Raw genomic sequence first — 25,628 nt, 5'->3', positions numbered from 1 at the left:
AGAATTCTGATGAACCCTGGCTGTTTCAGAAGGGAAAGGGCTCTTACTCATTGCCAAACTCTGGAGAAAAAAAAAAGAAAAAGAAAAACAAAAACAAGAAAACACAAAACCCCCTTAGAATTTGCTTAAGCCAGCACTTTAAAATTGAAGAACTAAATTATGGCTCCTGGAGCCAGCAGAGCTCAGTGGTGCTGAGATGTCTGAAAGCCACCGCACCACCCAAGCTGTTATGGAAGAAGGCCTTATGCCTTTGTCAGGCAAAATCAGCCATAATGTCTCCCTCCCCAAAGGCACTCTCAGCAGCAGGCTGGCTGCTCTACATACTTGTCTCCAAACTCCTGCTGTTGCTTGTGAGGCACTGCTGCAGTCCTAACCGTGTGCAATGTACTCTGGAGGGCAGCTCTAACTTTTCCACCAACTGGAGTGCATCTAACAGCGTAAAGGGGTGCTTTCTGCCTTGGAGCTCAGCTCAAACTTCTACACTTCATTACGTGTAGGTTTTCTTTCTTATACACAGGAATGCGATTGGAAAGAGTCAAACTAAAGCCCCCTGCAGCCCATGTCCTGCCCCCACCCCAGCGTGGGTGTCTAGGGAGGAATGTGAGAACAGGACAGCTGGAATTGAGAATCATTTCAACTCTGCAATCCCTTAAAATCCACACCATTACGTATGCTGTTTTCACTCAGCATTTGCAATGATGGGCTGTAACATCTTCTGTTCTTCTTTGTCTTTTCTGTTTCAAGGTGCTATGGGATATTGGGAAATGATCTGTTCTCTGTTTTTCCACTGTAAGCTCCACTGACCCAGATGTCTACGGGTAAATGAAGACCAATTCAGCCTGCTATGCCTTTCTTCTCTCCAAGACGTTGTAACAGGATATCCCAAGCACTGACAATATTTCTGAGAAACGTTTTTGGTTTTGCCCTATCGTTTTTTATACCTTTACACTCCAGCCCTTAGCATAGCAGGAACCGACGGTGCCTTTGACAAAGGGAGGACGAGACAGCAAATCCCTTACAAACCGCTGCGCCGAGAGGACCGCCGCTGTTTGTATCAGACCCAGACTGCGGCTGCGGCACTCGTCTGACAATCTCAACTTACACCGTCCCTAAACTTTGTAGTGAGCGCCAAGGTGGTAACGCGACGCCGAAGGTAACGCGATCCACCGACTAGAAAGATGTTAATCCTGACAAACTGCCTGAGCATTAGCCCGAACCGCAGCGAGATTGAATCCCGTCTCCCCCGGGAGCGCCGCCGCTGCCGGCGGTAACAAAACGCCTTTCAGACGCCCGGAGCGAGGCGACGGTGCGAGAGCGGAGCGACAGCGCCCTCTGGTGCCCGTCCGGCCCCGCTCTGCCGGCGCTGCCCCTCCGCCGGGCACCGCGAGCTGATGCGGCACTCGCCAACCGCGGTCAGATGGATTTAAAGCCCTTTCTTGAGCGAGGAAGGAAAACAAACGGGTTTGGGAATTCGGCATCCTTACAGGACTCGGCAGTTTCCCAGGCTATGAGTATTCTGTAATCAAACACAGGGCTACGTTTCGTCCTCACATACCATTAAGGAGTGATAGAACTACATGATTATAATGTTCCTAAACTGATGAGCGAGGAAATAAAAAACACATTCCACGCCACAAACTCCAAGACTTAATCACAAAGTAAGTCCTTTTAAAACCAAGATCCAAGCAATCCCGAAGCAAATAGCCACCTCCTTCTATTTCCTGAATCTTTGGGTTGGACCCAACAAAGGGACCATGAAAAAAAGTGATATTTTTAGTGGGTATAGCATAGGAAACTATGTGTGGATTTTTAACTTTAAATGCTAACAGAAACACTCAGACGTATAACGTCTAGGAAGCATGCTGCTGAATGGCTCCGAATTAATTGATTCCAGATGAGACCTCTGTTTCACACACACTGAAGATATTCTGCAAAACATCCAGCTCACAAAATGGATTCAAAGTCACTCAAAGGGGTTCACCCAGGAGGAGAAGACATGAACGTTAAGTCTGAAGTTGCTGCAGATTTCTATAGTGTCTGTGCTGGAAATACCTTCTGGGATTGTTGTGGAATCCTGTTACTTAATGCACGCCTTGCTAAAAGAAAAAAATCAGTCTCAAACTCCTGGAATTCTGAACTTCACCCAAACTACATCAAATACATCAAATGTTGTTACAATGGTATATAAATTGAAGCTGGAATCACATGATATATTAGCAAGTGTTTTATCAGATAGATAACAGCAATTGTTGTAATCTTTGTAGTTTCCCCACATGATTATGAAAAAAGAAGATTCAGTTTGGTTATTCTGTCCCTCATTTGTCCATTTCCATGCATATTTCCTTCTGAAACCACCAATGACAAATTACAATGACTTATCTCTTGATGCGCTCTATCGTAGCGGCTTTTCTGGTAATGAAGTAATCTAGCTCTTGGTGATTTCTTATGGACAGACAACACTTAAAACGTTAGCAAAGTTGAAGCTGATGGAGAGAAGTCCATAAATCACATCATGCTAATTCCCTGACATCCTAGTGCAAAGCTAAGGGAAACAGACAAATAAACCATTAAATAAATAAATGAAAGAATCCCATTCCAGGGCCTAAGAACAAGAGCCTGCAGGAGAAAGGTACCTTTAGGTAACTTCCCTCAAAAATGTCCATTTCTTTTCCTGAAGATGTAGCTCTTTGTTCTGTTAACTTTATTTTGCCATTCTCCCTCAAGAGGAAGGAGAAGTGCTTTAGAAGTACAGTCAGAAACTTCTGTTTTCTGTAGTATGGCAGACAAAGACATATGCTATAAAACATGTGTTAAGGTCTGAAGCCCAACACTAGATCTTCTCTTCATTCTTACTGCCTATCTCCCAACAACGCAATTTGCACTGCTCTGCTATGAAAATGCTGTTCATAAGCAAGCATCTGCAATTCCACTCCTGTGTACTGGTGTATATCTCTCCTTATAAAATCATCCAAAGGACCGAGTACAGCCATCGATTTGTGTTTCAAACCTCAGTGGACAGAACTGAGGCAGATGCCAGATTAATTATTGCAGAACTTCCATATTGGAAGTAAATTCATTTATTGATATAATGGGCAGCTAGTGTGGAAAAAGAGAACAAAATCCCTACCTGGAGAAATCACACAGACTTTGGAAAGACTGAAGCAAGCAAGGGAAGGGGAAAAGAGGCAGACAGACATTCAGTAACGTCTGAGTAGTTGCTTCCCTCCTTCTGAATCTGTTAGTGCTTTTCTCACCCAACAGTTTCACTATTAAAGAATTAAAAAGATTTAATTTCTTATTAGAGGCTGCTCGGTCTGTATCGCCATCACAAATCAACAGGAAGAAAGTCTTTCCCAGGGAGTTACAACTCACTGGAATGCGAAAGGAGAAATGAGCATTCTCTTTTATAAAAGGCCAATTTCTGAATTAGTGACCTCATTTGCTAAAGAGGTTCCTTTGTCACAGATATCTCGGTAGGTAAATACTGTGTTACACAGCCACTCTGTCCTTTGTAGCAATGGTACAAAGATCTCCTGGCATATACCGGTTCTCTCCTCAGCAGATGAATATTTAAAAGAGTAGACAATAAAGGGGGGGCTTCTATAGGAGGTAAAGGCATTTGTATCATGATGTCAGACTGCTATATGTGCTCCCCAAGGACTGCACAGGAAGCACTTTTATTCTGAAACTTAATGGTATTTATGGGGACCCACAGCTCAATCTATTTTGCCTTTCTTGGGGATGTGCTCACGCACGTCTCACCCAGGAATCTGATGCTTTCTGCATCAGTCCGTGTTAGAGACAGATACCATTTTGGTACCTTGTGAATAGTAATGCATTTCAAAGCTAGCAAGCAAATTAAAAATATAATAAAAGAAGAAAGATATAAATCAAAGTCTTTCCCTCGTTCATTCTGGATAGAATATCCCTTCATTTCATGCACTCCTAATTTCTGCATATCCATTTCATGCCTGGGAGCTACAGCACAAGTAAAAGATTTGCAGTTCGGAGCTTTCAGTATCTGTTTATCCGGAGGAACATTTTAACACAGACAAACGCTCATCCTTCCCCTTCCAGTCCCCCCCGGGCAAGATGTGGAAACAAGAATAATATTAAAAAAATAGAACATAATAAAAAATAGGAGAAAGAAAGGAACCACCACTCAAGAACCCAACGGCAGCCGCTGCACCCTCTCTCCCCACCGGGGCTGCGGAACCCTCGGGCCCCTCCGCGCTCCCCACACACACCTGCCCTAAGTTTGCTGCGCACCCACGCGCGGACACGCACGCATCCTCCCGCCCGGTGCTGGTGCTGCGCGCTCCGGTAGAGCAGCGCTCCGGCGGCCACCCGTTCGCTCCGCCAAGCCGGCGCGGCACCGCGATGCTCCCGCGGCTCCGGGCAGTGCCTACCTGAGCGTCCAGCGGGGCTGGAGGCTTCCCGGGGCCACCTCCGGAGGAGGGGGAGAGGAGGCAAGTCCCATTCACAACTAGACGCCGAGCAGAGGCGGCAGCATCTTCAGCCTATTACACTCCACCGGCAGCGGCTGCTGAATGAGGCTCCGAGCTAGTGGCAGGAATTAGAAAGAGGGAGGGAGGGGAAAGGGGAGAGGAAAGGGGAGAGGGAGGGAGAGAGAGGGAGCAAGGGGGAGTGAAGCGAGATGAGAGAAAGGGAGAAGCTGGAGGCTGTTGCTTCTTCTCTATTTCCTCCTCCCTTCCCCCAAGCCCAGAGGGAAGCAAACCCCCGAGCCCGCCCGGGAGCCGCACCCCGAGTGCCCTGGGCAGGAGAAACGGGGCTGGGGGCGAGGGGATGCGGAGCCCACACGCGCGCACGGCTCTGCTCGGCTGCTCTCTGCTGCGCGGACACCCACGCGCGTCCGCGAGGGGACGGGGCCGCCCACCCCGTTGTGCCGACGGGATGTGACCCGTCCCAGCCCTGCCCTGCCCTGCCACCACCCCTCTGCTGACGGCCCGGGACCACCCCACGGCAGCGCCTCCGCGGGTGGGCCCGAGCCCACGCAAAGCCCTGGGTACGGCCAACATCACGGGGCTTTACTGCCAGGACACACCTTGACACAGACAGACAACACCTCGGGTGGACGAGCAGCTGGAGCACGGTGTGCTGACCGCACTCGTTTCCTCACATAATTACACATTTCCCCAGGAAAAATAAAAGTTTCCCAAGCATTTCTACACATGGAAGATCTCAGCCTGTGCAGCCCAGAGCCCTCGAGATGCAGGGGTGAGCCCTCCCTTCCTCACACGAACCTAAAACTCGGGGCACAGTGCCCAGGCGGGGCAGAGCTGCTCGGCACCCCTGTTGGCAGATGCTCTGTGCCAACACAGCAGCACCACAGCCTGCCCCTGCCCCACCACCATACAGGCACACACTGGCCTGCAAGATGCACTCACAGCACCGATGTCCACTCACTCAGAGGCTCAACACAGCGTAGGGAGGGATGCGATGCACAGCCCATCAAGAATCAGTCTGGAAATGGCTGGGTGCACCTTTGTGCAAAGAATCTGCCCATCCTCAGGCAGCCCTCCCGCCTGCTCATCCCCCATGCCACCAGGCAGCACTGCTCCGGAATCACACCGCTCAGCCCTGAAGAACAAGGCTTTTATATGCTGTGGTTAATTAGCTCTGCCAATAACTCCAGGCAAAGAGGAGAAGGAAAAAAAAAAAAAAAGAAAAAAAAAAGCGAAAAGAAAACTGGCACAAAAAGCTCCCACTGTACAAACAAAGAATTTGGAAGGAGGGAAGCTGATAAACAATGCATCCAGGGAGGCCAGCAGGCACTGAACTCAGCCCAGCGAGCAGCAAGCACTGGGCCTGGTGTCAGCCCTATGGAAGGAGCAGCAGCTTCCTCCTGTCTGCAGGGCTGGGGATTGAGAATTAAAGCTACCATTTGTTTCAGAGAGATGCTGAGTTGCCAGTTCATCCACAGAAGAAGCAGGGCCTGCCTGCATCATGAGGCAGCCTGGGGTGCCCTGACATCCAGGCCCTGAGCATGGTGCCCACCAGCCATGGGGACAGCAGATGCTGCAGGGAGCTCAGAGCTTGGGGCTGGCACTGGAAACACCAGAAATACCCTGGGCTGAGCTGAGAGCGTAAGGTAACCAGACAGCTAATTAACTGATACTGAAGTACTAAAGGCTTTATTTGGATATGAAAAAGGCTGTGGTGGTAAGAGAACATGCTTCAGGGAAGAAGTGGCTTTTGATAGGAAATGTGAAGAGTAATAAATTGCTATCAAGAAATAAAGCATGAAAAGAATAGCATTTGAGAAAGTTTTTGAGGAGAAGTAGCTGAGGAAGAAATGCACATTAATTTAGAACAGTTTGGTTAAGAAATTGGTTTTGGAGAGAAAACATGAGAAGAAGGGAAACATCTCAAAATAGTTTCATACAATCCCAGTCCAAGCCTATTGACTTCAGTGTGTCATCAGACTCCTGTGACAATAATATGACAATTACCATTTGTTTTCTGTATGGGCACAATATGCAGCAGCTCTACTTAGCGCAGCTCTGCTGCTAGGGCTGCCAAATTCACCACTTCAGTGAAGCCCAGGGCTGGACAGTTGGCTGAAGTATTTCCCCTTTTTCCCTTCTCCTTCTGGCTTCAGCAGCACAGTGGAGGGGATGATTTTTGTAATTCCCTTTTTCAAATTGCTGAGATCAGGGTTTTTTTGGATATAAAGGAAATGTGAAAGCAATTTCAATCTAATTAAGCATATACAATAGGTACCCATAATATTCTCTCGTCAAAGAGTGTATTGATCTATAATGGAAGGTTTCATTAATTCCATTTGAGGAGGCATGTTAACAAATGAGGGCAGTAACATCTGATCTGGTGAGTGCCTTGAGTTTCCTCTCTTCTTTCTGCACTAAAATCTCACAGTTAAGCTAACCAGTCCAAATACTATTTTTCTTTTATTTGTCCATCTTCTTATAGGACCTATGGTTGGAAGGTTCTACCTGCACAATTAACACAGAACTCCTACTGAAATCTGCACCGCTCTGCTGAGTTTCAATTCTGACTACATTAATAATTAGAATTGTATATAATGTCAGTAAAAAGAAGTCCCTCTATCCAGATTGGGCCATTAGCTGGAGATACCACTGTCTACACACTGAAAGAACTACACAGCTCAACTACATAGCTGAAGTTCCAGCAGCTCAGTGCTCATGTGTGCACTCACAACATGACAGACAGAGAACTTCACAGACTGCCCAAGTTGTGCCTTGTCATTCCTACCACACAGAAAGACAATGAAAAAGAGGATAAACTATTGCAATGTTTTGTGTTTGCAGACTACTTCTCCTGGCTGGTGACTCTTCACCTATATAAAGCTTTAGGCTAGATACTACCTTCATGGAGGTCATGCTGCAGCCAATGTAAATACATTCTGGACAGTATCAGAATTAATCCCACATAAAATGGGAAATCCTTCCAAATACAATCACCACCTGTATTTATATGTGAAACAAAAAGCAGGCCTCAGCTATCCTGCTGCCATGGAAGTCATGGCAGAGCAGCGGGGGCGTACAGGAAGGTCTGCAGTTTCCACTTACAGATGCATGAAACCTGGTGGCAGAATGCAATCAGTGTTAGACATAAATAAAGGAAGTTTATACATATTTTAAACAGTATCTATTTTTGGATATCCATATATTTAAGTTAGGAACATCTGTGATAACAAATCTGCGAGACCTAAAATAAAGATTTCTTTACCTACTGTGGGCTGGAGTTAAAATTCTGCTCGTTTCATGCTAAGTTAACTCATTTATCATTTCAAAAGAAGCTAGCTGGTTTGCTTCCTAAGTATCTGAAGGGGTACATGCACTTCTGCTAATTGAATCATTGTTCTCGGAAACACTGCAACTGAGTTCATGAAATACACACAAGCAGGTGTATCATAAGTTTAAGCTGGGCATTTGTATTAGAATTTGTATGGAAGGCCTTGAACTGTGAGCTTCAGAAATGGAAGTCCAATAAGCCTTCCGCAATTCAAAGGATTTCATCAGCGTCTCATTTACTGAATACCTTAGGCACACCGACACAATAAATGTGAAAGAAGACTCTTCTTTCCATGTTTTGACCTTCTTGTTCCAGGCCCTGTGAGCTGTTTTCCCATATAACTTCAGCTACCTTTAAAAGACCTGTAATTTCCTTCACTTTTCTTCTCGCTTGGAAAGTATTTGAGATTTTAAAGGGCATATTGCTAGCAGCAGGAGCTGGGAGTTCAGGAAGAAGAGAGACGGTGAAATAGAAGTACAGAAGATAGTCATAGTAAAAGATATTCCACAGACTAAACAAAGTGTTTGTTCCAAACGTCCTTCAAATTCAGAAACAAAGCAAAATTTGCTTCCTGTTTGAAAATGCATAAAGCAGGACTGAAGGAGAGGGGAAAAGCAATTCTTCCTATTGACCCTAAAAGAAGGAAAACTAATGAAAACCACAGTACTAGCACACTGAGAACACAAGTATGCAAGGTGAATGTAACTTACAAAAGTGTGCATCTTGTAGAATGTACAGTTCAAAACAACCATTATCTAAAGTTTTTATTGTGTGTTATGTTGTTGTTGTTGTTTTGTTGGTGTTTCTGCTTTTGTTTTTAACAAAAAACTCTTCCTTGTGGAAATATAAGAATATTGTTGTTCTAACAACAAAGCATTGTTATGTTCTGATATCCTTGGTAAAGGTTAAAACAAAGGAAAGAACACCAAAAAAAGAGTGCAAAACAACAGAAACAGAAGGCGTCTCCACGAAGTTAACGATATACCAGCATATTCCTTGAAACACTGAAGCCTGGGAAGAACAGGGAATTTTGAAGTAGGAAGAATCAGTGAACTATGGAAATACAAATGGGTGCTCCATAGTTTTGTTTTGTTTTCATTCCAGATGTGCACACGGACCTTCCTTTCAATGCACCAGCTACACAATGAAGTCACCAGCTTGAATCACCTATTCCAAGTGGTACCCAGGACAGCACTCTCACAACCAGGAGTGATAGCATATCACGGAGATATTCAGATTTGGAGTTTGGTAATCTTTGTCTATCTACTGCAAGAAATGGCCTCATTCCTATACTGGAGCAAAATAAAGCTCTTCCCTTTAAACTGCTGATAGAATCTCATCTGATGGCATTCCACATTTTAACTCATCTTCATAATGAAGATAAAATTCCTCATTTTCAGTCAAACTCAAGTGGCCAGACATGGGCCACAGAATAAGAATGTGCCTATCCATCAAAGACAGCAAAACTGAATCCAAATTTGTTCATGCTGCAGTAGAAGAAAAGTCCGTTTTTCTCCAGTTTTCACAGATTTTAAAGTTAGGTCTAATTTTATTAAGACTTTGATGAGGGCAGCCCCTTGTTTTTCAAAATCTAAGGAAGTGGCTTGGCAGGTACTGAGCATACACAATTAGACATTTCTATCATTCTCTGAACTGTGAGACCATCTTACCCTGATACAGCCCTGGGGATATTTTGGGACTGTTTTACTCAGTTTTAGAAACTGTCACAGCATCTTGGCCATTGTCCCACTTCCTCAGCTCAGCAGCAATGTAAGACCAGGCAGGACTGGACTACTTACCTGTTGTGTTGTGAAGAGGTGTGTCAAGCTCAGGAAATTTCTGAGGGTATCCAGGGCAGCTTTTTAGTTTCCTTGGGTCACAGAACAGGTTCAGTCTAGGATCAAGCTCCAGATGGGTTGTTTGTACAGCACTGAAAAACATTATCATAAAATAGTAATAATAAAGGCATTACATTTAAAACTATTACACACAAAGAGTCTACTGACCAAAGTACATTTGGACTATAGAATATTTACAGTTATAACCTAGCACCCAAAAAATTATGGCATAGAAGTATTTGGGGGGGGGGGGCTCAAAATGGTAAGTTGAAAAATCTTCAGACTCATTTAATTCTGACATTGCACATTAAAAAATAAATGCATTTTTATTTGTGTGTATGTACACACACCTGTGCCTATAGCATTGTCTGAATGGGTTGTCAAGAAAGATGAGGACTTCAAATAAATTGCTCTATTCAGCTTCTGGTTTTAATGGAGAAGATAGCTTATATAATTTATTTTATCAGAAAACAAGATGGTACAAAAATCATTACATCTACATGCAGAGCTTCAAAACGCATCACTTGATAGTAAAATAAAACATGGTTAAATAATTGGTTGTAAATAAGTCTTTTAATTCCATTTCTGAGTATCACTTGTTTTGCAAAGAATGTAAGATCAATGATTATGGTTCTTTCAAAACATAAGAAAAAAAATACATAGTCTTCATGATTCTGCATTTTTTCCCACTTTCCTGTGTTTTGTCCAAGCAAGACACATTTGTTAGAATGTATTTCTGCTCTGCTATGAATACTTTTTTATGTATATTGGGTTTATCTAACATCAGTTTGCAAATAGTCCAAACTGTGTCCAAGAAGATTTAAGAGAGAATGATGTCCCTGTAATCTCAGCTGCTAACCCTTCTGTACTGACAAACACCAGGCAGTCATGCTTATCTAGCACAAAGATCTTTCTTCATTTAATGCCCGCAGCTTGAGATAGTCAATCTTGCCCAGCATGTGCCTCACGTATTTCAGATTTTTATTTGTGATTTTTGTGTATATCCCCATGCTCTTCCAGGTACTATGAGTCAGTAGCTACTTATCTATCCATACAAGGCCATAATCAAAGCATTTTTACACCAGTATATGAATGGCCGTGTAGCACAGATCCAGGAGATCAATCACTATCACAACTGCAAGATTTCAGTAAACAATTATAAATTGAGCTGTTGTATATAGAATAGCAAAATAATGACAAAATGATAAACCTCTAGCCATAAATTCTATTTTATGCCATATACAACACTGAACCAAGTGATACGCTATCACTGCATTAACATCTATCTGCTACAGAAAAATACTGTCATTTCTCTCAAATGAGCTGAAGTGAATAAAAAAGCTATAAAAAGAAATATAGATCTGCTTGACTATTTAAAGTCCACAAGATTATGTTTTTTTTTTAATATTGCTTTTATCAGAAGATAAAAATATAACTAGACTTTACAGTTTGTCAGATGAGTCATAACTAAAAACATTAGATGATTCACACAATAATCAATCACAAAACATGAAAACAATCTCTGTTATTAAACTTGTTGAAAAATGAAATGTCACTGTTTTACTATAAACCTGCCATGTGGTTTACAATTCCATTGATTGCTAAGTACTAGAGCATAATTTTTTTGAAAATCCTATGCATAATAAGTATCATTTTGCTTGAATTCAGGTAACTATTTGAAGGGCATGGTAATATTTTTTTTCTAAATTCCCTTTTCAAATATATGTATATATTGCACAGCATTTTTTGTTTCATATACAAGCAGGTCAAGGGTTATAAATTACATACTAAGAGAGGTGATAAAAGCCATATTAGAAAATGATAGGTTCTTCTTCAGGAATCTTAGACATACATTTATCTTTAATTGATGTCTAGATTGCTAAGCTAACAAACTTCTATGAAAAAAAAATAGTCTCCTTTAGACATCTGTTAGAAATCAGTACAAACATTCAGGTTAAAATACTGGAGGAACACGAGAAGGGAGATCTTGATCGGACACGTCCAATAACTACAGAAGTCATGGAAGGCTTTGCCTTGACCTCAACAAGCTTTGGATCAGGCCCAGCAGCTTTGCAGCATCCACACACGGGATAGGGCTGAACAAGCTGTTTTCATGCACTGAGCAACAAGCACACACTGATAGGAAGACACATGTTGGCTCCATCTAATTATGAACTCCTATTAACTTATCACACAGATCCACTGTGCATGGTCAGACACTCACTACAAATATTCTACCACTTTTACAGGGATGAGATCATTGCAACGGCCATGGAAACTAATGTAAACAATTCTTATGCAACTTATATTTTGGATATCAATTTAATTTTTGGTATTTCCATAATTAAAATACAAGATTTCTATCCCAGGTGTGTTCTATAAATATGCCAATGAGAAATACAACTCTTTATAACACATGTTAGTTGACCAGTCATTTGACTCTTTTGTTTTATTTCTTTTGTAGGTTTGGTGATGTGTTTTTTCTATTCTTCAAGGGAAAAAAATAACACAAATCTTTTGTTGATTGAATATCTGAGATATCTTACTGTTTACCTTCCATTTTTCAAAATCAGAAGGTAGATTAACACAGATGCTTAAAACATCAAACAATGTCAGGTTTTTCCCAGTGAAATACTGTGGTTGCTAACACATTGTGGAAAAAATGCTCAAACTATGCTGCCACACTGTCAATTATAACTAGAAGTAAAACATATTCCATCTGAAAATTCAATACATGTAATCAACAAAGGAAGAAAAACTGCATAATTAACAACGAAACTAATGCAAATTTCCATGAGGACTAGGCCTCTTCAGCCTGAGTTCAGGTTACAGAACACAAAGAAATGCTTCTCATAAGCATTTCATACAATTTTAACACATCTCAGGGGCTCATTCCTAGAAGTATCAGAGAAAATTACAGATGTTCTGGATCTGCAGAGCCCTTAATCCATGGAAAATTATTTCATTTCCATGATACATACACAGAGAAAGTCTCATCTTTCTCCATTTTCCGCTGCTGTGGTCTAAGAATGCGCAAGTAGCCCTCACTAAACTGTTTAGCATCTAGATGAACTCATTTCCATGGAAAGCAGTACCTGCAAGCCTCTCCAGTGTAGTAACCTGCTCAAGGTTCTCTGTAGCTGTTTTCTGCTTTTAGAGATGCTTTTATACTGACTCTCCCTGGTTTTTCTAAGCATCTTCTTGGGAAGTGGATGCCTTCTGCAACATTGAGTTCTGTCTGAAATGCTATCTCCCATTACTGCCCACCATGTTTTTCAACGTATGGCACTCAGTTGGACCAAGATTGGTATAAAATTGAAAGAACATATGTAAAACAAGCCAGTTAGATTCCTTGGATTTTACTATTCACCTATTCCAGTGGAGTCCACCTGTTCTTCCGTGAATGGAGTCCTGGCTACACAGCTTGATTTTTACTGTGCCATACATAAAAAAAAAACCATGGTGGTATATTATCTGTCCAGACATTTGTTTATGTATTTATTAAGCATGACAATGAAAGTTGGCATTGCTTTTGGTAAATAAAAAAAAGGTCTTGATAAATAACATCCTTATTTCCCCAAGAGATACAAGTGTTCACATATTTGGAAAAAGATTGTATCCATGGACCACAATAGCCTTTTAATTTTAATAATAAAATTTGCCAAAATGGTTGGCTTTCCTAAAGATGCAGAAAAATTCATTCATATAATTGACTACTATTCCTTTATGATTTCTGTACCTGCTTTGTTTAAAAGTTAACAAAGTATCCACAGGAGAAGTGCAAAATAAAGAATTACAAACAGATGAAGAAGCTAGAGAATATAACTAATTAATTATTAATATAATTATTCTTCATACCAAGCTCAAAGAAATCAAAATAATAAAGATGAAGAAGCAAGACTATGTATTTCACATGTTTTCTACTTTCAACTTCCATGAGATAAAACATTGCTAGTTCAGATTTTGTTCTCATGTTATACTTCCAAAATAACAACATTGTTTTCTTAGGTTTTTCATTGGCTTCAAGACAGTTGAATTTACATCACTGTGAGATCAGGATCAAACTGCTGAGGGGATATTAAAAGGAGATTACACATGATCTTAAATAGTGATATCCCAGGAGATCCAAGGATTTTCAATTTGCAAGATTTTACAACTGTCTGAGAGCTGGATAAATTTCAAATGCAGTTGCTGATAAGAGCATTTGCAGCTGCCAAAAGAACCTGTTTTAAGGACCTGAAAGTTGGCAGAGAACTGGAGTATCATGGAAGAGCGTAACAGAATGTGCACATCTGCAAGCAAGTGGAAGGGAACTCCATGGGTGTCTGTGTAGCTGGATTCATTCCATTATAGTTATTGGGCAGGTTTCCATTATTTTTTTAGCCACTCATTCAGTAAAACTTCGAGCATAGGTTTAAAGCATGTGTATATGTATTTCAATATCAATGCTCAAATCCTTAAAAGCGTCAGACACCTAATTAAAAAAAGCTTCATCTTGCTTACTTTAATTAATTCACTAAACCATATTCCTATTGAATTTAATGGAAAATTTATTTTTTCTTACACATCTGTGCTTTTATGCTGCCCTTTGCAGCATACTTTAAGAGCATCATTGAGATGAGTGCAACAATCTAACCTGTAATTCTAGAGGATGATTTTTATTTCAAATTAATTTCTCCTCTGGTATAAGACGACACAATAACTATCTTCTGCTCTAGATGTCATAGAGCGATAATTTTTAGTGATAAATTTTCCTCAATAAATGAGAATCCCAAAGAATTGATTAACAAACTGTGATTTCTGTTCTGGTACTGATCTGTAGATAACAGATTTTGATAAGGGGTTAATGCCACATTCCTGAACCACACATGCAATTTTTAGTGTGGTGTCCATTCAGTAACCCTATGCATGCATGTACAAAATAAATAATCATGAAGTTGGGCAAATAACCATATTCCTTCTGAGTACAATTATGATGGTTCCATGTATAAAACTATCAAATAACATCCACGTAGATTAGAGAAACACATTTTTTGCATCTTTAACCTTGAAGATTAAGCACTTTAAATCATCCACTTCAGGGATATACTGCACTAACTTAAATGTTGAGATTTTAAAGATACCAAGAAAACAGTTCTAAATAATCTATACTATATATAGACATTCTACACTAAGTATGCAGCAGTACACAATGGTGTAATATGAAGATGTCTCCAAATTCTATTACCCTCAAATTTGGATGAGGAAAAAAAGTCTTAAATTAAACATCTGTAATTGAGAAGTGATTCTTCAGTATTTGGACAATCCAAGGCAAAAATGCTCTAATTCACATTTCATACAGTTATGTAACAGGTTTTCTGAAATAAAATGCATGCACAGGGTAAAATAGCTTATTTTCTATTGCCTAGAGAAATTACATCCTGAAATCAGGCATTGAGGCTGCAGAACCTGCTTCAAAGATCACATAAAGTATTCAAATGTCAACATAACTTCATTCTCCAGAAGGAAAGTTGTCACTAGGAAATAAAATACTCTTATTTTTCATTCATTATTATATGTATATATATACACACACACATATATATACACATACATGCCATGTATAGAAACATGGCCCACACGACTCTTCGGAATAGTCCATTAAATACAAATTATTTTTGCACTATAGTATTTTACTAGTTTGTGTAGCTTGAAGTTATATAGCGTATATGCATTTCACCTCATTGTCCAATAGCACTCTTGACACTGAGTCTTTGCTATTTGAAGAGTCACCTTTCAGAGCTCTTGGCACATCCACTTTTGTAAAAATTTAACTAAACGATCAATTAACAGAAAATATTTCTTTTCAGCACAAAATAGTTGGTGCTTTGTCTAATTTGGCATTAATTCACACATCCTTTTTTGTTCACCTGCTTCAATTATCTATGGTTAAGAACGTTTTTTTTTTTTAAGAGTTAAAATACTAAATTAAGGTTTTAACAACAAATCATAGGTGAATTTCCATTAAATCCAGTGTGCAGACTTGAATGAGAGGAAGTGGGGAAAGAAAGCATTTCAGGAAAGTCGATATATTTTCATGTATTTCACACAAGATGTGTGAAAATGTTATTTCTAACTGAAGAATTAAATGAAATGCAGATATATATATATATATATATATATATATATATATAAATTTTCATTTTTTTTCCAAACATAAAAGGTTAAAATCCATCTGCAATGCCCTCTGAGCAGAACACAGCACTTAGTAAAAATAATTGTCATCTGTGAGTTTCATTCCAACAAGAAAAGCTGAATGTTTAAACTGCTTCATTCAGCCTACAGGATGGAAAAGTTAGTTTACTACTCAGTTTAAGGAAGTTTTATGAGAACACCTAAGAGTAGTTCCATCAATTAATGAGATAATGATGTGCTCAGAAATATTCCATTAAACTTTCAAATTTTGAAGCTCACTGGTTTCATACTATTTTCATGAGTTTGTTGTTCAGGAATTTATGGACGAGTTCTCATGATAACATATCCAGAGTACTTTTAGTATTTACATATTCCTGGAAATAAATAAATAAACAAATAAAAAGCCAGCATATTTTTATCAATCTTCATACATATTTGATGTGTGAAAGCCAATGACACTTGAAAAAACAGCAGTTTAAATGTGTAAAAACAAACTTTTATAATGACACAAATCAAGTCAGAGCATAAATTTCAATCTATTCAAGGTACGGTTTACATGACATCTGATGATTGATGGAGATGGTTAAGTGGAACTCTATTAATAGCAGCATGATGTTAAAAATAGCAATGTTATCGCAGCATTATCCATTTTCTGGGTAGAAAAACAGCTAAGCCTCATTGGTCATCAAAATACTGTACTGTATTCAAAGTCCTTGAAGGCACATATTTGAAAACCTACATATCTAAATGATAAAGGCAGAAAGTTAGATAATTGGGTTTTTTTAATTGCTAACTAATTAGAAAATTATATAAATAATTAAAAATGAACAGGAAAATGCATAATGTTACTCATCATCACATAACATAGATCTTTAAAGGAAAACAGAAGTATTTTCTTGTGTTCTAATCTTCATAAGGCAGAGTCAGAAAAAAATCAAATAGATTTATCTGTGTGTCAACAATACAGGTTCGCCTCATAAAAGAAACAGTTATGCAAAACAGATGAAAGCTATTCAATAGGCTGGTGGGTGTTTATGGTTATTAGCTCAAACAACAGAAAAATCAAAGAGTCTCTGGTGATGGCTAAGATGTGAAAACAACAACAACATAAGAACCACAACAAACACCACCAACCACCAACCTAATTTTAGTGAGTAGAATTGATATGCATGGCTTCTTTTTCTAAAGGTGAAGGACTTGTGTCCAAGACAAGGAGATTTTTCAGTGCACTTTTTGGAAATACTGTAATTGCAGCAGCAAGTGGAAAGAATGAGGAGCAAATCTAATCACGTTCTTAACCATACCAATCTATGGAATGACGATCCATATCACAAAACGGAACTAATACCTTGTAATCTAAATTAAAATGACACACTGTCTAAAGAATCAATGGACTTGCCAATATACTAAAAACTTACATACTGCCTTCTCAACAAGCAAAATACCGTAACTCCATTAAATACGAATGCTAAAAATCTGCCTCCATAACAAAGCAATTATAATGAGACTTGTCATTCATCTCCTGTACAAGGGTGTCGTGAGGCATGATTCATTACGTTCGTGAAGTGCTTTGAAATCCTGAGATGAAAGATGCCAAGGAAATGCAAAGTATTATCACCATAATACAAAGTTGTATTATCATTGCCATCAAACAAAGTGCCTTAGGAAAGGGCACTTTTACACATGAATTAATTTGTGATTTTAACAGCTCACTTATCCCACAGCAAAGCTTCTGTTGCTATTAGATCCAAATCTGGATGTAGGGAGTGAAACTATCAGGACAATATTCTTTCATTGCCAACCCCAAGATGTCATTACTACAGAGAGCTGTATCTAAATTACAGCTTTGCTCAGTGCAGTCACATTTAGTCTGTGTCTGTCAATTCAGCACCTACCCCGGTGAGCAGCAGCTGCAGCTCAGGAGAACCTCTCCTCCAGGACACTGTGCCTATCAACTGTCCCCTACCCTCAGTGCAGATGTTGCTCTGGAGAACAATGCACAGGGAGCCGAAGTAAAAAAAAAAACAAAACAAAATAAAAAACACATACAGATACATTAACAACAACAACAGCAATAATAATATTTTGAAAAGTACTGACCTTTTCCACCTGCATTTTGCACTGTCTTTCCCTGATTCCATTTTCTGCGCACACAGATAAATTTGTGGGAAGCACTGCAGATGCTCCCCACCAGTAACACAGCTCTGGGGAACCCCTTCTCCAGGCGTGTTTGTAGCCGAGTTATATCCTTCTCAACTGACATTTCCTACTGACTAACTATTAGTGATTCAACAGTTGTGTTTGTGGTGTTTTTCCTTTTTCCTTTTTTTTTTTTTTTTTTTTTTTTTTTTCAGTTAAAAAACATTACAATTAAAGTCTGTTTAGAGGCAGACAGAAAGTATATTAAATGTATATTAAAAATTTTGCACCTCTACTGGATGGAAGTAATTTATCGTGGCTGAAATCCTCAGTTCCTGCTTGGAAAGGATCAAATTCTCATTGTTTTTTTAATCTATTTAAAGCTAAATGAAGATATTAACACCAACATGTCCAGTACTCACATCCTGGCCTGCTGAGACTTACATCTACAGCTGCTGAATTTTTGTATTAATTCATAAATCTGTACTGAAATCAATGGAATTATGCCTGTTTTCCTGTGCAGAATATTCTGACCTCATACAATCACAGAAATGCTCCACTAGACTCCTTGTTTTTATCAAGAGCCAGTTTCTTTAAATCAAGTGTATTGCATTGTACAACACTCCTGAAAAGGCTTAAAAAGCCAAGGGAGTATAAAGAGTAGATTACTGTATTACTTACAACATGAGGGTGGAATAGCTTCATTTTTATGTAAATTCCTCTAAGGAATGATGGGTTCATTTTGCCTTGATAATGTTCAAAGTAATGGTAATTCTTAGTGGAAATATCATATCAGATATTCGGAAAGGGTTTCCATTAAAGTTCACAGGAAATTAACATATTTGTTACCTTTAATAGAATAATAAATAGACTAGTTTGAGAGTAGCATCTTTTCGTTTAGCTTTTTTGGTTGGCTTGCAAAACAATTACCCACATGCTCAGCTCTTAGCAAAGAATGCTTTGGGGGTAATTAATGGCCACATATGCCATGTACACAGGATGAAAAAGTGGATAATATGGCTATTCATCCTGACCCTGACCAGCCATCAGAGCAAACCAGACATACACATCATCATTCAGCGGAATGATTAGAACAGTGCTAATCCCATCTGCTAAATAGTGACATAGTGCTAATCCTGCATACTGAGAAGTATTTTGCTAGTAGTTCAGTTTAATATCTCCACATCACAGCTACCTCAGTATCTACATAAGCTGGCAGATAGTGAATAGAATAGCTGGGCAGTGCAAAACCTATAGTCCACTTTTACAGATTATTGACTCTTTAAGGAAAGGCCACAGACAGAAGTTTATGCTGCTTAAACTACCATTTACTCCCACAGCTTCTTATTTGGGTTGCTCCTCTGATTCAAGAAATGCTTTCTTTTGGTATACTGCCTTTCTTCAAGTCATCATTAACATTTATGTCATTGGCTAAAAGAAATACCATGTTTCTCTTCTTGTATGGTAATCCTGGTCCCTCTACAGTTCACAGTATGATTATAAAAAATGAAGTGCTGATCCTCCAAGAAAAGTCTAAGACATGAAAAGCTGTCTGGGAAGCCCAATAAAGCAATACAAAATGAAAGAAATGAAACTAAAGGTACAGAAGGAAACTACAAATTGCTGCTTCTGTTCAAAGCACAGATTGCCTGAAAGAATGCAGTATGAATGTAACACTGAGGTGACCTACAGAAATCACAAACACCTGATGTTTGAGTTGCAAGGCAGAAAAGACCTAGGTAAGACATCAGATGCAATATTAAACAGCAAGGATAATAGCTACAAGGCAATGTGCACAGATAAGGGAAAAGAAATATTACAGAAGTCCTAAAATAAGAATGGCTAATTGCCATTCAGCTTAAAAATACAAATTTTCCAAAGCACCGTAACTAGCCATACTACTCTTGTTATGGAAAAAGAGTGTATCATATGTAATCCATCAAATACAAAGCCAAAGAAAATAAAAATCAAATAAGAACGTCCTCTTCATCCATCCCCACCCATAAAAGCCACACTAGCAAACATTCTAAGTAAATTGTATGAAAGGCCTTTGAAAGAGGAAAAACAACAACAACAGCAAAACATCAGAACCTGCACTGTCCTTAATCATTACATCACTGTTTGTAAGTAATGTCTTAGTGAGTGAGTTAACATGATTATTTGTATCATTTAGCACGACCATCTGGATAATGAGTCCCCAGGCTTGTTCCTTTACAATGCTTGTCATAGTTTAGCTTAAACTATCACTTTAAAAAAGAAAATGCTTGCTTTTTAACTAACTGTTATATTTACTGTTAAAATAAACACATCAGAATGTATTTTCTTCTTGCATTTTAGGTACCATGTTCCCTTACTCAACAGAAATTTGCAGAAGAATATACCCTCAGCTGTACAGTTTACAGCCAAGGAAATATGGAGCATATGGAAGCACTGGAGTTCTTCCCATACACTTACATCCCTAATTCAGAGGCTGAAATCACTTCTCAGTCTCAGAAAACACTAGATAGAATTTGTTTTTAGTAGCCCTCAGGGAACAATCCTATCACTATGGAGTAGGAGTGCCTATATCCAACTGAACTTTTTGGAAGAGTTCATGTATTTTGGAAGTCTTTTGACTGCTGAAGTAGCTCTGTTTTCCTCCACTGATGTTTTAAATGTGATGAGATGTCCATTAAGATAATATTTAAAGCAAAACATTTCAAAAGATCAAGCACGGTAGAAATCATTTTCCATATTAGTAAATCCTAAATCATAGGCAGATGCCATTTTCTCAAAGTAGATTAAAAATAAGACGGCATGTAAAGCAGAAATAAACATGATTTCCTCCATCACTTTTTCTCAGCAGTGTTTCTAAGACAAAGTTCTAAGAAAAAAATTACTGTTCTGGATTCTTAAGCAGGCATCAATCATCTTGTTTTTAACCTTTGCACAAAAGTTGGTGTACAACTGATTCTGTTCTGCCTTTTGTGACCTTATCTGCAGGAAATCTTCCCTATTTCAGGGATGCTGCACAAACTTGTGCTCGTCTTGAAATGTTCATTCCATTTCAGCTGAACCACCTATTTCAACTTCAGTCATTTATCCATGGTTACAAAATTTCTCTTCAATTTTCCTCAATCCTGTTGCAACATGCCATACGGGACTTGAGTTACACATAGTCTATTGCAAGTAGAAAAGCTGCACCATGGTCAAGCTCCTCTTCTGAATATTCTTGTGTAAAGTGACTCATTGATTAACAGCAGAATAAACAGAACATGCCCCACAATTCATTATCTAAATCTTCTCTATCATCTTGAGAGTTTGTAATCTTAGAAGTTTTAGCATTTGCAGAATCCCTAGAGGAAGCCAAAGAAAATCTCAAACTGTGGCAGCACTAAGGGATTTGTATGGACTAACATACCCATCAGAACACACTGACACATCCCGTAAAGAAATTTTCAGTTTAGACATCCTTATTAAAATCTCCTGTTGGACTGACTCCATCCGTGACTTGTGGATATTGACTTCCTCACTACAACACAGCACTATCAATTTGGAAAGTAAAAAAACATCTAATGTTTCCCATCTTATGCTACCATTGTATTGAACAATGCTTGCACCTGGTAAAAATTCACCAAGGAAAATAGCAATGGAATTTATTTATTTATTTATTTTAAAGGCAATGCTGCCTCTAATTGAAAACCATTTTGTTATTCCTTGAAGCAAGTATACAACATAAAAATAAACTGGATTCAGCACTGTAGATGCAGAATTGTCTGGCTGCTAGAAGAGGGAAACAGCAATTGAGGTAACAGGAGATAATTATGGATGATGATGGGACATGTCATAAAGCCTCACAGAGGAAAAATACTTGATCCACACTAATGAATATTCCACTCTATCTTTCTGTATCTTCCTCTGCTTCTTCTCCTTCTTTCTTTACTACTACTCTTACTTAACCTTCAGCTAACCATTTAAGTAACCACTGAACAGCAGCAATAATTACATTAAATCAATACTGTGGTATATAACCTTGGTTTTTGCATTAATGTCAGAAGGTTTTCTTCTTTTTCATATAACATTCTTAATGTTCCCAGTATGGTAAGAAATTATTTTCCATTATTTGTGGTGCTTTCAATTGTTACTGCAACTGTAATTATTTTCCAGAGTTTGAAAAACACCTCCCTTTCAGAAACTAAGATCTTAGCTTAATTTCCTCTTCCTGCCAGTGACTTGGTTTTGATCTGGGCATAACTCTACGTCTGTCCATACAACAGCAACTGTTTAATCACTGCATCAATGTTTAAATAGGAATCATTTAGAAGTTCTCAGAATTCTCTCTGACAAAGGGACAGGAAAGAACTGTAATACTGGAGCTGATGTAGCCCTAGAAAAAAAGAGCAAGAAGTGCAAGAGAAAGAAAAGGTAGCATATTTTCAGTTCCGCATTGTTACAATACTGGCTATCCTATTTTATTAAGCATTACCAGTGACTTTTATTAATTAGTTCTGCAGAATATATGTCCTAACAAATTTAGTAAGTATTAATGTTACTAAGAGAATACTAGCAAAAATGTTGTAAAGCATTAAAATATTAGCAGTAACATTTAAAATAAACGCTGCATACAAATGACACTGTGAAATTAAATAAGAATATTTCTGCTGGCTCTGTAGTTTAAGGAAATATTCGAGTTTCGCTCTCAGGAACACTGTTAGGAAATTCATTTAACATGATTACGCCCACTGGAAATGGTTTGGGCTGCAGAGATGAGACAGCACAAAGACTAGATTTCAAAACTGTTACTTTACCCAGGCCCTCTGCAAAAAAACACGCAAGCAAGACTAATGTTTAACAGTTTGATTTGTAGCTAGAACTACAGCAACAAACTCCTACTTTGTCTCAGTAATGTCACTGTGACAACAGGAACTTTCAGCGACAAATGGACGACTTGAATGAGTGAATGTGATTCTTACAGAAGAATATTAAATCCTTTGATGAGTTCAGTTAACAAAACAGCAAACTCATGGGGGAAATCCTAAACACACCTGGCACAAAACATGTTGAAATCAGTCAAATCCAAACTGGGCATATATTTATAATGGATAACTGAACACTGTAATAAATAAGGAGTTACAGTGCCTTCATTTCTTCCCATGTAGATGTTTTTCTTAGTAAAATGATATTGCTTCATTAATATCGTGGGGCACAGTACAGTAGAGTAAAAGGGCAAGATTTATTACACCTAAAAGGTCAAACTAGATAATCTAATGGTTCCATCCAATACTGAAATTAAAAACCTTTTTTGATTACTTGGTCTCTAAGCTCTGTACACATGCATTTATAAATGCCTGTACTACACCAGGAATTTCCTTCATATTGCTCCTTTACTTGTAATTGCTATTGTTCTGCACATTGATTTTTTTTTTTATTTTATTTTTTTTCCTTAATACAAAAGAAACGGAATACCAGAAAAGTTCTACTATCTTTCATTTATTTCTGTTTATTCATTATTCATTTCTGTTTTATTTTTAGGATGGTTGGACTAGATGAACTTGTAGGTCCTTTCCAACCTTGTGATTCTATGATTTATGTATTAAATGCCAGTTACAGAACTTGTCCCATTACTGCTGATAATTTTAATACCAATATTCCTTGTCATCATAGCAAAGACTGCTGATGTTGAAATAACAACTGTTGTTCATATGAAAATTTTAGATTACATATTTTCATGTTTATGAAATACACAATTTTGACTTTGTAAATTCAAAAAATATTTGTTTTCAGAGCAGAAGGATGCACTCAAGATATACTCTTAGAATGAATAAAATCAGCATTAGCTGCTGCCCATGGAAATAGTTTTTAAGTTGAGTTTCCTAGATTAGTTAACCTGTCATAAATGTAAATGAAAAAAAAAAAAATTATATATAATTTTGAAAAAGCAAATCTAAGGTTGAAATATCTAGTGAAATCTGCATGACAGATAAACACATACAGCAAATAATCTTCAATTTGTTCCATCCCCATTTTTATGGTGGAAAACCCTGCAGAAAGCAATGTGTGTAGGACAATATTCTCTGCATAGTTATATGGAATAACCACCAACACTATTTTTCTGTAATAAGAAGTAGAAATTTTACAATGTATTTCAGTCTTTCCATAGAGGTAAATCTCTATCCAAACATGTAGAAACTAAAAATGTCAATCTGAGTGAAAGATAAAAATGTGTGTTGGATTAGAATTGCACACAATGAAGAAAGAATTCTAGCCAAAATAAAGCAAAACCCACATTACTTTCTTGAGTTGAAGAATCAGAATATATTGTTTCTCTTTTTTTAACTTATGAATTTGAAAAATGTTTCCTCGTTAGGATATAATCAGCAACATGTGTGAGAAAGATCTAAAGTGATGATACTCTCACAAAGAAACAGATTTTCAGAGATAAAATTCTGATTTTGTAGAGTATATGCATAATTGTAACTACAAAGGAGAAAGCTAAAATTGCCAAAACCACCTGTGATCAATTCACTTTAAAACATAAATAGAACTGTCCTAAAATTCCATAGTTAGCTCCCCATAATATCTGTCAGAATACCATAGAAAAATGAAACCACCCTTCCAGCTAGCTCAATCCAAAAGCCTAACTTTGTTTTGTTTAATCCCTGTGCCTAAAAAATGCACTGAATCTATTATTTGACAATAGCATAAATTAAGAATCATAAAACACTTCCATTTTAAAATTTAATGTGCATAGTTTTTCATTTAAAAGACAATAATGAGAATTGTTTCAGAGCACAGACTCATTCGTTCTGCTGAATACAACACCCAAATATCTGATATTTTCTAAGAGAGTGTGATTTACTGCAAGTTTCCAAACAGAAAAGAGCTAAAAGATCTCATCTTGTTGCCATTCATATTCATTTACCAAATAAGGCCACTTTTTATGGCCAAATATCAACTTGTTGAGGAGTGAGTGTCAGAGCACAAAGATGTGTACACTCGTTAAAGCACAGTGATTCCTCAACATTTTCCTTCATGTTCTTGTCAATGATCTAAAGAAAGTTGAATACTGACTGTTCTTCTCCTCATCTGAGGCATTTAATGACTATCAGAATAATATTTTTAATCTCCCTTCTCTTCATTCTTGCAGAGCAAACCTGGAGGTTTTAACAACTAAATCAGATGTGATGAATAAGTGATACATTCAGCAAACTACACTGAGGCCAGAATTCTACCCCTTCAGTTTTGTAGAGGATATGTATAAGAGAAGAAAACCACAATCATACATCATGTAAAACTTAAGAAGACTGGATTCAATGCAGCTGATGTTAAGATTAATGATACGCTGCTTCTCTTTTTAGTCCAAATATTTCTGGAAATTTTCTGAACATGGATAAGATTTTGTGACGGTCCAGTTGTAAGTCAGCAAATCTGATCTAGCTTATTCCTGCAGAAGATGTGCCCTTATAAGACAAGCTTCAAAAATCATATAAAAATGAGCACAGTGTGAGGATGAACACAATTCCAAATGTAACATTACTGATTTAAAAACAAACAATAGCTCCGTTAGAAACTGGCAGCATTCCCTGTAATAATATTTAAACAAGGAAGGACAGAATACAATATGCACAGACATACACCAACTATTTTTAAATGACATATTACTGTATACTTTATGAGAAAAGCTCAACTAGATTTGTCAAA

At 38.3% G+C, this 25,628-nt stretch overlaps 1 protein-coding gene across 4 annotated transcripts in view; it reads right to left on the bottom strand.

Moving 5' to 3' along the window:
* The window catches only part of CDH11 (cadherin 11), a 228,116-nt gene that overhangs the window by 72,729 nt on the left and 129,759 nt on the right, over positions 1-25,628 (bottom strand). For 3 of the 4 annotated variants that reach the window (XM_032447058.1, XM_032447059.1, XM_015874078.2), the window contains exons 3-4: positions 9,597-9,727; positions 4,410-4,563 (exon numbers count right to left, since the gene is read on the bottom strand). The gene's annotated coding sequence lies outside the window, so the exon portion shown is untranslated. The remainder of the gene's footprint in view (positions 1-4,409; positions 4,564-9,596; positions 9,728-25,628) is intronic. The other variant, XM_015874075.1, reaches the window with a different exon arrangement.

Source organism: Coturnix japonica, chromosome 11 (genome assembly GCF_001577835.2).
Source record: "Coturnix japonica isolate 7356 chromosome 11, Coturnix japonica 2.1, whole genome shotgun sequence".
NCBI lineage: Eukaryota > Metazoa > Chordata > Aves > Galliformes > Phasianidae > Coturnix > Coturnix japonica.
Note: the sequence above shows the minus strand (reverse complement) of the source record. Positions and strands in the feature narration are given on the sequence as shown.